An 11,269-nucleotide genomic window follows, 5' to 3' on the forward strand; every position below is an offset into this window, starting at 1 on the left:
TCATTTACACAAGTGGTGTGCTTACATCTGAATGTATACTGATAATATCACTCAGAGTAATCTCCGAACTGCATTCCTTCGGTTTATCAAACGAGAGATCTTCCCAAGCTATTAGCAAACACTCGTTGCCAGGGCTGTATGTCTCTTCCGACAGTTAAAAAGCAGTCACTTGCACCGTTTTGTTCTGCATCAGTGGAGCATTTGACATTGATAGGAGGTTCCAGATTTATGTGTGAATATGCATCTACTTAGACGCTGGATATGTCTTTAAGAATGATACTCCAATTCTCGGATACTTCATAATTGTAATTTGAAGTACCTGGAACGAATTGTGTCATTACAGCAGGAAGAAAGAATTTGTTTTCATCATGACATTAAATACTAACTGAATATATAAATCACATAAACGATAATATAAATGCTCTGTTTACCATTCAGTTAGCTTATCTATCTGCCGTCGACCACATGATTCGGAAACATGCCTCTTCATATATATATACAAAAAAAGCTGCTTTAAGAGGAATACCTACGGTATGACAATATTCGTCAGCAATGAGAAAGGGCACAACATTAGTTTTGTTAACAGGGATTCTGGTTTCGATTACTGGTTAGTCGGTCCGTGTATTTTGCTATGTAATCGGGTAGGTCCTCCCCGATGGCGCAGTGCTAGCATCCTCGCCTTGTAATCTAGGGGTTCCGGGTTCGATACCCGGTGGAGGCACACAGTGGTTCGGATCCCACTTTAAACTGTAGGTCCAGTCCCGATTAGCCTTTCTGTGCATAAGTGGACTTAAAACATCAATTCAATCCTATGTAATCGGCACTTCATTATTGATACTAGGACCGTAGAAAAGAACACTAAATAAATAAAAACCATAGGATCTTGCTAAGAGGGTCAGTTCACAAAACAAATTCACATATGGCATAATGCATAACGTGATCCATGGCATGCCCCTTCCCCTCACTTCCATTTCAGATAGATGAAAAGATTATAATGCTACTGACCACTAGCAAATCCATCCACTAACACACAGACACCTGTCTGGTCAAATGTTCACTTACAAAATCCCTAGTAGTACAGTCAAATGAGGTATACTTGGAGGTAAACCTGGACATTCAAAAAAATAAATGAAACTTGCTAGAATATGTAGTACTACTTGAGGTGCATTTATCATAAAAAGTCCAAGAGATCCCGTTGCGGGCTTTGGAGAAATGACGTCATTAACATGGTCACCGTCAACATTTGTAGTGCAATCTTTAAAAGTGTATAACTTCTCACAGAATAGTGATAGAAAGTTCCTTTTTGCATCAAATTAATGGAAATCAATTGGACAATTTACAGAATAAAGTGCATTTCATGGACTCGACATGTTTTCTGAAATATATGTACAAAAACTGGAGAAAATTAGATTTTTCATGACCTGTTTTACGTTTTAGCGTAAATTACTTAATAATTATGAAGTTCTATTAAACATTTTGACTTTATAATTGTGGAGCGTTTTAAGAACATTACAACGGTACCTGGATCTTCTCTTTACCATTAACCATAAAGGAGTTATTTGATTGGATGTAGTGGTTGTTTGTTCGCTAGCATTGAATGACAGTCAGAAATACACAGGTGTAGACCCCATCTACTTATGCTACATTTAGATGGAGATAATTAATTGATAGTATGTAGTATATTTAATGATACATTGATTATTGACTCAAGGAGATGCTGGTTGGCTTTATGTGATGTTGCATTTAGTTGCAATCTGCGCCTATTATTAATCACAGTTTTTTTGTTTTGTACACTTTAGAGGCGATTTATGTACGTTGTTGCGTCATGTTGCAACATTACACAAACATACGTAAAAACTGATCTTATTAATACAATTAAGAATGTAATTCGGTTTTTGATCGTCAGTGCTGTGTTTTTCCAAAGTGGAAGTTAACACTGTTGCTGAAGATTGCTGTCAGGAAAAGTATGACCTAAGAATTTGATATTTGGAGCACAACAATGCTTAACATTCAACAGTAATTGTTCATTGTTGAAGCTTGTTACAGTAGCTATGAAACTACATTCAAAAACTGACGGCCTGACCCGACCCGAAATTTATTCTACTTTTAATGAAGGTAAAAGTTCTTCTTCCATTCAAAAGTGGAGAGATGCTGGCAGCTGCAGGATAGTACGTAAGTTTTTGAATTGCATTATTTTAAGTCTCTTTTCTGCCATTTCTGTCTAATAGAGACCATGCAGATGAGTGATGATGTGATTAAATTAGTGAAAGAACACTTACAAGGACACCAATGTCCAGATCGAGATTCGAACCCGGGAACTTTTGTGCCAAGATCGAAGGCCGACCAACTAACACTCGGCCACCGAGCCGGTGTGTTTATATTAATACTACATTGATTTGGCTTATTTTACTTCGCTTTTCTGCCACTTTTGGCTACTCGCAAAGATGAAGATATGAGACACTCACAAAGAACATCCATTCCCAGGCCGACATTCGAACCCGAGACCTTTACTAATTCTTTATATGTTGAAATGTGTTTGTCTGTAAAATAAACCCTGTATCCAACAGGTCTTAGAGTGCCAAGGTCTACCAACCAGTTTTCAGTTAGATAGCACCTAACTCATAGAGTCCCATCGCCGCTGCTGTCTAACTTGCTAGATTACAGGATTAATAATAGTTAATCTCTTTATCTGCTATTTTCATTGTTGACAGTAGCTTATTGCATAGTATACAAAAGATAACACACATGATTTGCCTGAAGTAACTTGGATTCTCGCGGTAAAATGATTAATCCTTGTTTCCATATTAAACACTACAATTGCTGACCAAGGCAGTTTTATTAAAAATTAAAAGCTCTTTACACGTTACATTTCCACCTATATCATGGATTCCTGTTATTCGGATGGCAAGTAAAACTGTTGGACCACTCCCGATAAGGTTTTTCCCTACCTGTTTGGTAGGAGACGTCGTGGAAGTTCCACCTAGGCCAATGATTGAGCCTGCTTCTGCGTTGGCTCTCTATACTAGTGTGTGATAGTACACGACGTTTTCCGAGCTAGAACGAGTTCGTCAGCTATGGAATGCTATCTTGTGGGGAAGGTTCCAAGTTTTCTCAACATCCACTGTTGTTATACTGTTCTAAACTTTGCCAGCTTGCCACGGCACAATTACAGTAATTGCAGTAATCCCTGAGATTTTTCCATGTCACTTCAGGCAAATGTAGGTATGTAATGAAGTAAGTATTGATAGCCAGTGTGTAGGTATGCAGATAGTAGGTATGTAAAGTAAAACCACTAACGGTTTTTCCTTTTGGGTCTGCTAAGCTTGTAGGTTAGGTTGAGTGATACGTATTCCAAGTGCTTTATGCAATATTTATTACCTTAGAGTTATACATGTCATTATTTGCAGACTCAAATGAAAGAATGGTGTATTACAAGAGATCGCTGTGTACATGAACTCGAGGGTTATACTGCACAATCGACCCTTGTGTTTTACCGTTTCGGCGTAAAAAAAATGTTCACTCGTAGTACTTAATTCGTGCATTGATTTGGCACTGTGCATTTTTCAATTATAAGTTCCTGTTCTGTGAAATAATAACGTTTCTTACATTACTTACGATAGGAGCTTTCCTTTATCGAAATCCATGATCTAAACACACAGTATTGCCAGGTCGAACTTTGGATTTTAACCTGGATTGTTTGCGAATTTCCACTAGGATTAAACTTTCCTTATTTCGTTTTTTAATCCGTATTTATGATTTTCATTTTATTTTTGGATATTTAATCTTTTATTTTTGGTAGCTGTAAATTATTTTCGTTAATTTAAATTGTTTTTCTTCAATTTGTTTGGGGAATAAGTGTTTTTTGGTGATTTTATTGTTCAAAGTTGTTCTAGAGTTGTGCGATAAGGGAGATCCTGATTTCGCTTTTCTCCTTTATCGCACAAGGTAAGGACAACCTTGCGTTGTAACGTCACTCGAGGAATGCCTACATTGTCAGGTTAGGTCTGTTAGGTTTGGTTCTCTTAGCATAAATACACTGTAAATGTATTATTTGTGCTAAGATAACTAAACCCAACAAGCCTAAAATAACAAATTAGGCATCTAGCCTTACATCTGCACGTAAATTATGCTCATTATGTTTCATTTATAATGGAGGTTCTTCAAACTTAATACTACTTTCTTTTCCACTTCCAATTGTTTCCTCACCCTAAATCCTACATTTCTGGAATCCTTGATTCCTACCCTTTCCAACGATGTATGATACGAGGCGCATCCAGAAAGTAAGTTTCCCTATTTTTTCCCCGTGAAAGTAAACATAATGAGCCGTGTAAATTGCGCATGCGCAGCAGAGCTAAGATGTATCAATCATATGCCAGGCGGACAGATCCCGCCCGGTGCCAGTAGCGAGGCAGCAGTGGTCCGAAGTGGAAGCTCGTATTCCTTCTCCCGCCGCATGCCAGTAGCGAGGCAGCAGTGGTCCGAAATGGAAGCTCGTATTCCTTCTCCCGCCGCATGCGAGGTTCGGTCGGTGATAAAGTTCCTGAATGCACAAAGCATTGCGCCAATTGACATTCATCGTCAGCTCTGTGAGGTCTATGGGCCGAACATTATGAGTAAGCAGATGGTGCGTCGCTGCTGTCGGCAGTTTTCGGAAGGTCGTCAAAGTGTCCATGATGAAGAGCGCAGTGGGCGTCCGTCCCTCATCACTGATGATCTGGTTGAGCTGGTGCGGCAGCGCATCGTAGAGAACCGTCGCTTCACGATTACGGACTTGAGTAGCCTTTTTCCGCAGATATCGCGATCCGTGTTGCATGAGATTGTCACGCAGCGCCTGCTGTTCAAAAAATTGTGTGCCAGGTGGGTGCCGAAAAACCTGACACCCGAACACAAAATTAAACGTTCAGGAGCAGCACTGACATTCCTGCACGGTACCATGATGACGGCGATGATTTCCTCGACAGGATCGTCACGAGCGATGAGACGTGGATTTCGCACTTCACCCCGGAAACCAAGGAGCAGTCAATGCATTGGCGGCATAGTGGATCTCCGGTCAAGAAGAAATTCAAACAGACGCTGTCGGTACAGAAAGTGATGTGTACCGTGTTTTGGGACAGGAAGGGCATTTTGATCATTGACTTCCTACCCAGAGGTGAAACGGTGAACGCTGACCATTACTGTGAAACACTAAGGAAATTGCGACGTGCCATTCAAAACAAGAGGCGTGGCATGCTTACTGCAGGTGTTGTGCTCCTCCATGACAATGCTCGTCCACATACGGCTCGGCGCACAGCAGCTGTTTTGACGGAATTTGGCTGGGAGTTGTTTGATCATCCACCTTACAGTCCTGATTTGGCTCCCAGCGATTTTCACGTTTTCTTGCACATCAAGAAATTCCTGTCCTCCGGTGAGCGTTTTGGCAACGACGAAGAGCTGAAGACGTCTGTCACACGCTGGTTCCATTCACAGGCGGCAGAGTTCTACGACAGTGGGATCCAAAAGTTGATACCACGATACGACAAGTGTCTCAATTCTGGTGGTTGCTATGTTGAAAAATAGCTGAACCTTTGCTGTACCTGTTGCCAATAAATGGTTTCCTGAAACTGTGTTGGGTTTTTTTTAAAAAAAATAGGGAAACTTACTTTCTGGATGCGCCTCGTACATGTTTCTATTAAGAAGGGTCGATTCGACATCCTTACCCCCTCACATATGGTAGGGACGTTGATGGCGTTGTGAGGCTTTCAACCAACATCTACCTGTACCAACAATACTTGGCCCCATCTTTTCAAGACATTAAGAGACATAGATTGTCCGAGAACCATCGATATTATTATGGAGAGCTCTTGCGCCGACCGGAAAGCATATCAGATGTCCTAACTTCAGGGCCTCAAAATCAACAACACAAATCCATACTATGTCCCGAATTGTGGAATCTAAACTTGAAGTCAGCTCTCGAGAAATTAGGAAATATTCCAGAGATCAAAATCACAATACATTATGCAGATGACGTAATAATTGTGAATGAAGAAAATTCAAGAACAGAGTTGGAAAGATAGTCCAGTATTGCGATAAACCCTCTCGAGGACTTACTTGTGTGACAGATTGCATCTCTCCAACGGCGAATGGACACTTCACTTATTGTAAATCGTCAAGCAGATTCACTGTTTCCAAATTCCTCAGCACACAAAATAGCTTTATGTTCAAGTGCTGCATCACGTGAGTGATGTTTTCTGTCTCTTCATTTTTAATGTCCGACCACCTATTTACTGTAAACAACATAAGAACAAACCCTCTTTCTTTGTTTCCCTTTCGTGATTCATTGCTAAAAAGAGACTGACTTCTTTGTTGTCAAATGTTGATTCTTCTAACAAAATTTAAAGGAAACAAAATTTCGTTAAGGGTAATTATTTTTACCAATATGTGTGCTTCGAGGAGAAAACCTCATAATTGAAATTTGCAAATACAACTTCATTCTACGTACGGTATATTACACGAATACCATGGTATATTTATTCAAAGGGTTAGAAAAAGCTAAATCTAATTCAGCCGCCAGCCCCTTTTCCCCAGCAGCCAGATATTTTTTTAAAAAATTTGCAAATATGGTCTAAGAAAGTCATGAATCCAACTAAGATAAAGCTACACATTTTGAAAACATTTATTAATTGGTTTGGATTAAAAGTATTATCTCTTGCGCCAGAGTAGCCTTCCAACTGGTAGCAGTATGAAAAACTATGCAATATTTGGCCAACTCTACTATATCGCCGCAGATTTTAAAATTCGGTTTCAACAGTGAAAAAAATTATAATGGCATGATTATTATTATGATTTAATGATGCCCGTGAAACAGAAAATACACAAACATTAAAAAAGCACATACTGTATTTTGGTTTGATTGTTGTGAGTTGGTGTTTTAAGTCCACTTTATGCACAGTAAGGCTAATCGAGACTGAACCTACAGTTTAAAGTGCGATCCGAACCACTTGTGCCTCCACCGGGTATCGAACCCGGGACCCCTTGATTACAAGGCAATGACGCTACCACTGCGCCATAGGGGAGGCTGCACATACTGTAAAAAAGGTAATGGAAATTTCCATAAGCAAACTCGATATATTAAAGAAACATATATTTTATAGCACTGAATTTGAAAATTCAGGCGCCAGGTGAAAAGTGTCAGACGCCATGGCACCTTGTGTTTTCTACCCCCGTTTATATATAAGTTATATATTCGGATCAATACGTAATCGAATCCAAGGCGCACCTAAATTTTCATGATCAAGGACCCGAGAAAAAGGCCCCGCCTGGAATTAGAAGAAATAGTGAATTTAAATTGCCCAATACCTGTGCTGACGTAAGCCTGCAAATTTAAAGAACGGATTGGGGCATCTCATTCCAATCTCGCCCAGGGCCGCGCGATATGTTGCTACGCCTATGATAGTCAGTATTCTACACTACAGCATGCACGTTCTCTCCTAGCGACCCAGCAAGAGTGTTTTGCACCGATCAACAAAGTGTGGGTATCTGAAAAATCAAATGTCGTTGCAGCCTGCAAGATATGAGGATCAAATATTATTTCCCCCAGACTTGTGTCAATTTCATAATTTCCCCAATTCAAATACCCACTTAATCAGACAGACATCGTCATCCGAGTATGAAAAGTTCTTACCGTTGAAAGAATTAGCGTTCTCTGTGCTCTGCTAGGTACGTACGTACGTATGTATGTATGTATGTATGTATGTATGTATGCATGTATGTATGTGTGTGTGTGGGGTGTGTGTTATGGTGTGTGTGTGTGTGTGTGTGATGGTGTGTGGGTGTGTGTGTGTGTGTGTGTGTGTGCGTGCGATATTTTGATGTTAAATACATTTCTCTGAATTTTTAAGAAAAATGTCTATTAGTTATAGTAATGTTAATGTAAATGTAAATGTAAATGTAAATTTATGACGATTTCGGCTGCACGCGTATGGTGTTCTATATTGATTGACTTCCAAAATTTCTGGTCACTTTGTTCGTGCTACATGCAGTCATTTGTTACAAAACCGCTTTTTGAATTTCATAGCAGAATAAAATGATTTTTTGAGAGAAAAATCAAACCCCATCATCCATCTAACACCCTTATTCCATGATTTGTGTCAAGGACGCATTCAGAAACGATTCCGGTGAGAGTTTTATTCATGTAAATAGAATATGAAATGAATGCAAATCAATTATTTAACGCAGCCTCTCAACGTATTAAACAATTTCTGCAACCCTCTACAGTGATTTATCCGCACATCGCAACACCGCCTCAATTTTTGTCATTATATGTATCTCGTAAATATTTTTCATAAAGGGCTAATTTATGTATGGACATTTTTCTTTTGAATTTCCCTTACACACTATGGAAATGTTGAATATTCTACGAGACGGATGCCCCCTTCACTCCAAAACGTTTGCTCAATGGTGTCAATTATGTTCGTTTTGTACATTGTATCCAGTACAATCAGCCAAATGTTAATAAAATCCTACATAATTATCAGTTTAAAAAAATATTGTGTCAATAATTTCCGCACCGTTCTGAAGGCACCTCTATGGCAGAGCGACAAGGGCTTCCCCGATGGCGTAGTGGTAACATCGTCACCTTGAAATCAAGGGGTCCAAGGTTCGATACCCTGTGGAGGCACATTGCACATTACTTCGAATCCCACTTTTAACTGTTGGTCCAATCCCGATTAGCCTTTCTTGCATAAAGTGGACTTTAAAAACAATAACAATTGCAGAGCAATAAGTGTAAAGCGCTACGAAACAATGTTCAAATCCTGTAGAACGTGTCGTGTTTCACCCTTTAATCTTTCAAAATAGAGACAGACAAGCCATGTAAAATAAATCATCTTAAAATTTCAATCACATATTCAAAATCTGTCTCCGATATCGTAATTCTGGAACCGATTTTTCAATTTCGAATCCAGGATATAATACCCCACAATCTGAATCTACCTTGTCCGAATATATTTGAATTCCATACCAAAATATTCAAAGATTGGAATGAATAGATCTTCTCCTGATGCAGCAGAATTCTTATTAACGATGCAGCATTGTTTGTGATTACAGTCGTTGAACAAAATCAGAGCTGAGCGGCGAGTTTTCCAGCCTTGTCTTGCTTCCTTGCTCTTGCATGCTCCATCTTCCCTTACACTTCAACGGTACATGTGCGAAGGAAAAAAAATCAAGCGGTCTTAATATGACGAATGAGCGTGTCATCACCGTACAGATTATTGTTATTATTCTCATTTTCTTCATCATAAGGCACAGATCTTATTTTAAATACAGAACACTGTGTAACCTGCTCATTACGAGCAGAATGGCTATCAACGTCGGAATCTGAGTGTGAACTGCAAAGATAAGTGTTGGTAACAGAAGGTTAGCCAACCACGCTCGCCTTCTCGATCCGTTACGTTGTTTGAGTAAACAGTTGATGAAACATCCGCTCTACAGGAAGGGCTTATTCAGAGAATGCGGAGAATGACTGTTGCAGGAGGAATATTTGGATTTCATTCATTTGGTTTATTTTACTTCCCTTCTCTGCAACATTTGGGTAATCGTGAAGGTGAAGATGACTGATGATATGATGAAATTGATGAAGGTACGGACACTTACAAGGAACACCCATATCTAAGCCGGGATTTGAGGAGTGACTAACCTCTCGGAGGAATGTTTGGAGTTTCCATATGTCATTAAATGTCATATTATACATTACTAAAACTTTAAAATTACCAAGATGTTTGAAAACAATTACAACGGAAGAGATAGGAGACGGGGAGCCGATGCCCCCCTATACAGCATCATCAAACTAACGGTTGCAGAAGTGATAAGTTCTCAAGAAAAAAAGCAAGAAAAAAAAGCAAGTCCAGTTTTAATTCCTTTAAAAATATTCCCATACCATCCTTTCGCGAAATTCTAAAAGGGACTCAACTATATGTAGGTACATTCCATATCAATGAAAATTTCTGAGATAATTTGGAGGAGGGAGCAAAAAATGTTGTTTTTTTTTAAAAAAAAAAAAAATTAAAAAATATATTGTGTGAATGAAGTTCATTTTACGAATATCGAAGGTCCGAGAGCAAAGAGAACGTCTCATCTGTAACAGATGTACAAACATAATAGTAATATATTTATAATCTTTGAAAATAAGAAAAAGGATTCTTCTTTTAAATTTTGATGTCTCTTTCAAATGTGATCAATAACGTTCTGAAAACAGATTCTAAGATTACCATAAGAGATCCTATGCTATATAATAATTTAGAAACAGTTACTGTTGTGTTAAAATATGGATACATTTGTGGTTTATACAATTATACGGATAATAATAAGCTGAATATGAGTTAATAACTTAAAATTACCCAAACATAAAATTATTCTATTATGGGGCTTCTCCGATAGCGTAGTGGTAACCTTGTAATCAAGGGGGTCTCGGGTTCGATAGTCGATGGAGGTACATAGTGGTTCGGATTGCACGTTAACCTGTAGGCCCCGTCTCGGTTAGCCTTTATGCGCATAAAGTGGACTAAAAAACAAACTCAAACAAACATCATATTATGAGTTTTTGTCATAATTTGGATTATTATTATTATGCTTTGCCGAGACCTAAAAAGAAATTTATGCCTGTGTGACATCTAATAATAATCCTCCAAAGGCGGCTCTGACTAATGTTTTGCTTTCTTCTTCAAGACTTATTTTAGTTAACGATAATTTTATACTAAAAGTAAGAGTATAAAATTCGACATAGCGTCGAATTTAAATGTTTGTGAGTACATTTGAAAACGAAAAAAGGGATTTCTAAATATCTACACCTGATCTGTAATGATAAAAAGTCCCAAAACCAAAACTAATCTCCAAGGTGTAACAGCGCTCTAAGGGCCAGGTACTGAGAGAGCGGTTTCTTCATTGGGAGACGCATCGTCAGCGCATCGAGTCCAATGGCCGCTGTTATCTGGCTGTCGCGATCCTTCGTCTAGGAATCGGACCCTGGACCGGCGCACCAAAATCGACGCGAAATCTTGTATGTATATATCAACATGTCAACAGAAAGAAGTGCGCATTAGTGTTCATCAGGATATACAGAAAACAAATATAAACAATTTCTTCTTGCCTGGTGTTAATCTTCAAAAGCGAAATTTGAAAGTTTCCATCAACAAGTTAACTTGTAAATATAGTCACAAATAAAACATTTTCTTCATGTCATCAACTTTTCATGAGATCTGAATGCATTGAGACACCAAAGTCTTAGGGAGTTTCG

Source organism: Lepisma saccharinum, chromosome 11 (assembly GCF_977018435.1).
Source record: "Lepisma saccharinum chromosome 11, izLepSacc3.1, whole genome shotgun sequence".
Taxonomy (NCBI): Eukaryota; Metazoa; Arthropoda; class Insecta; order Zygentoma; family Lepismatidae; genus Lepisma; species Lepisma saccharinum.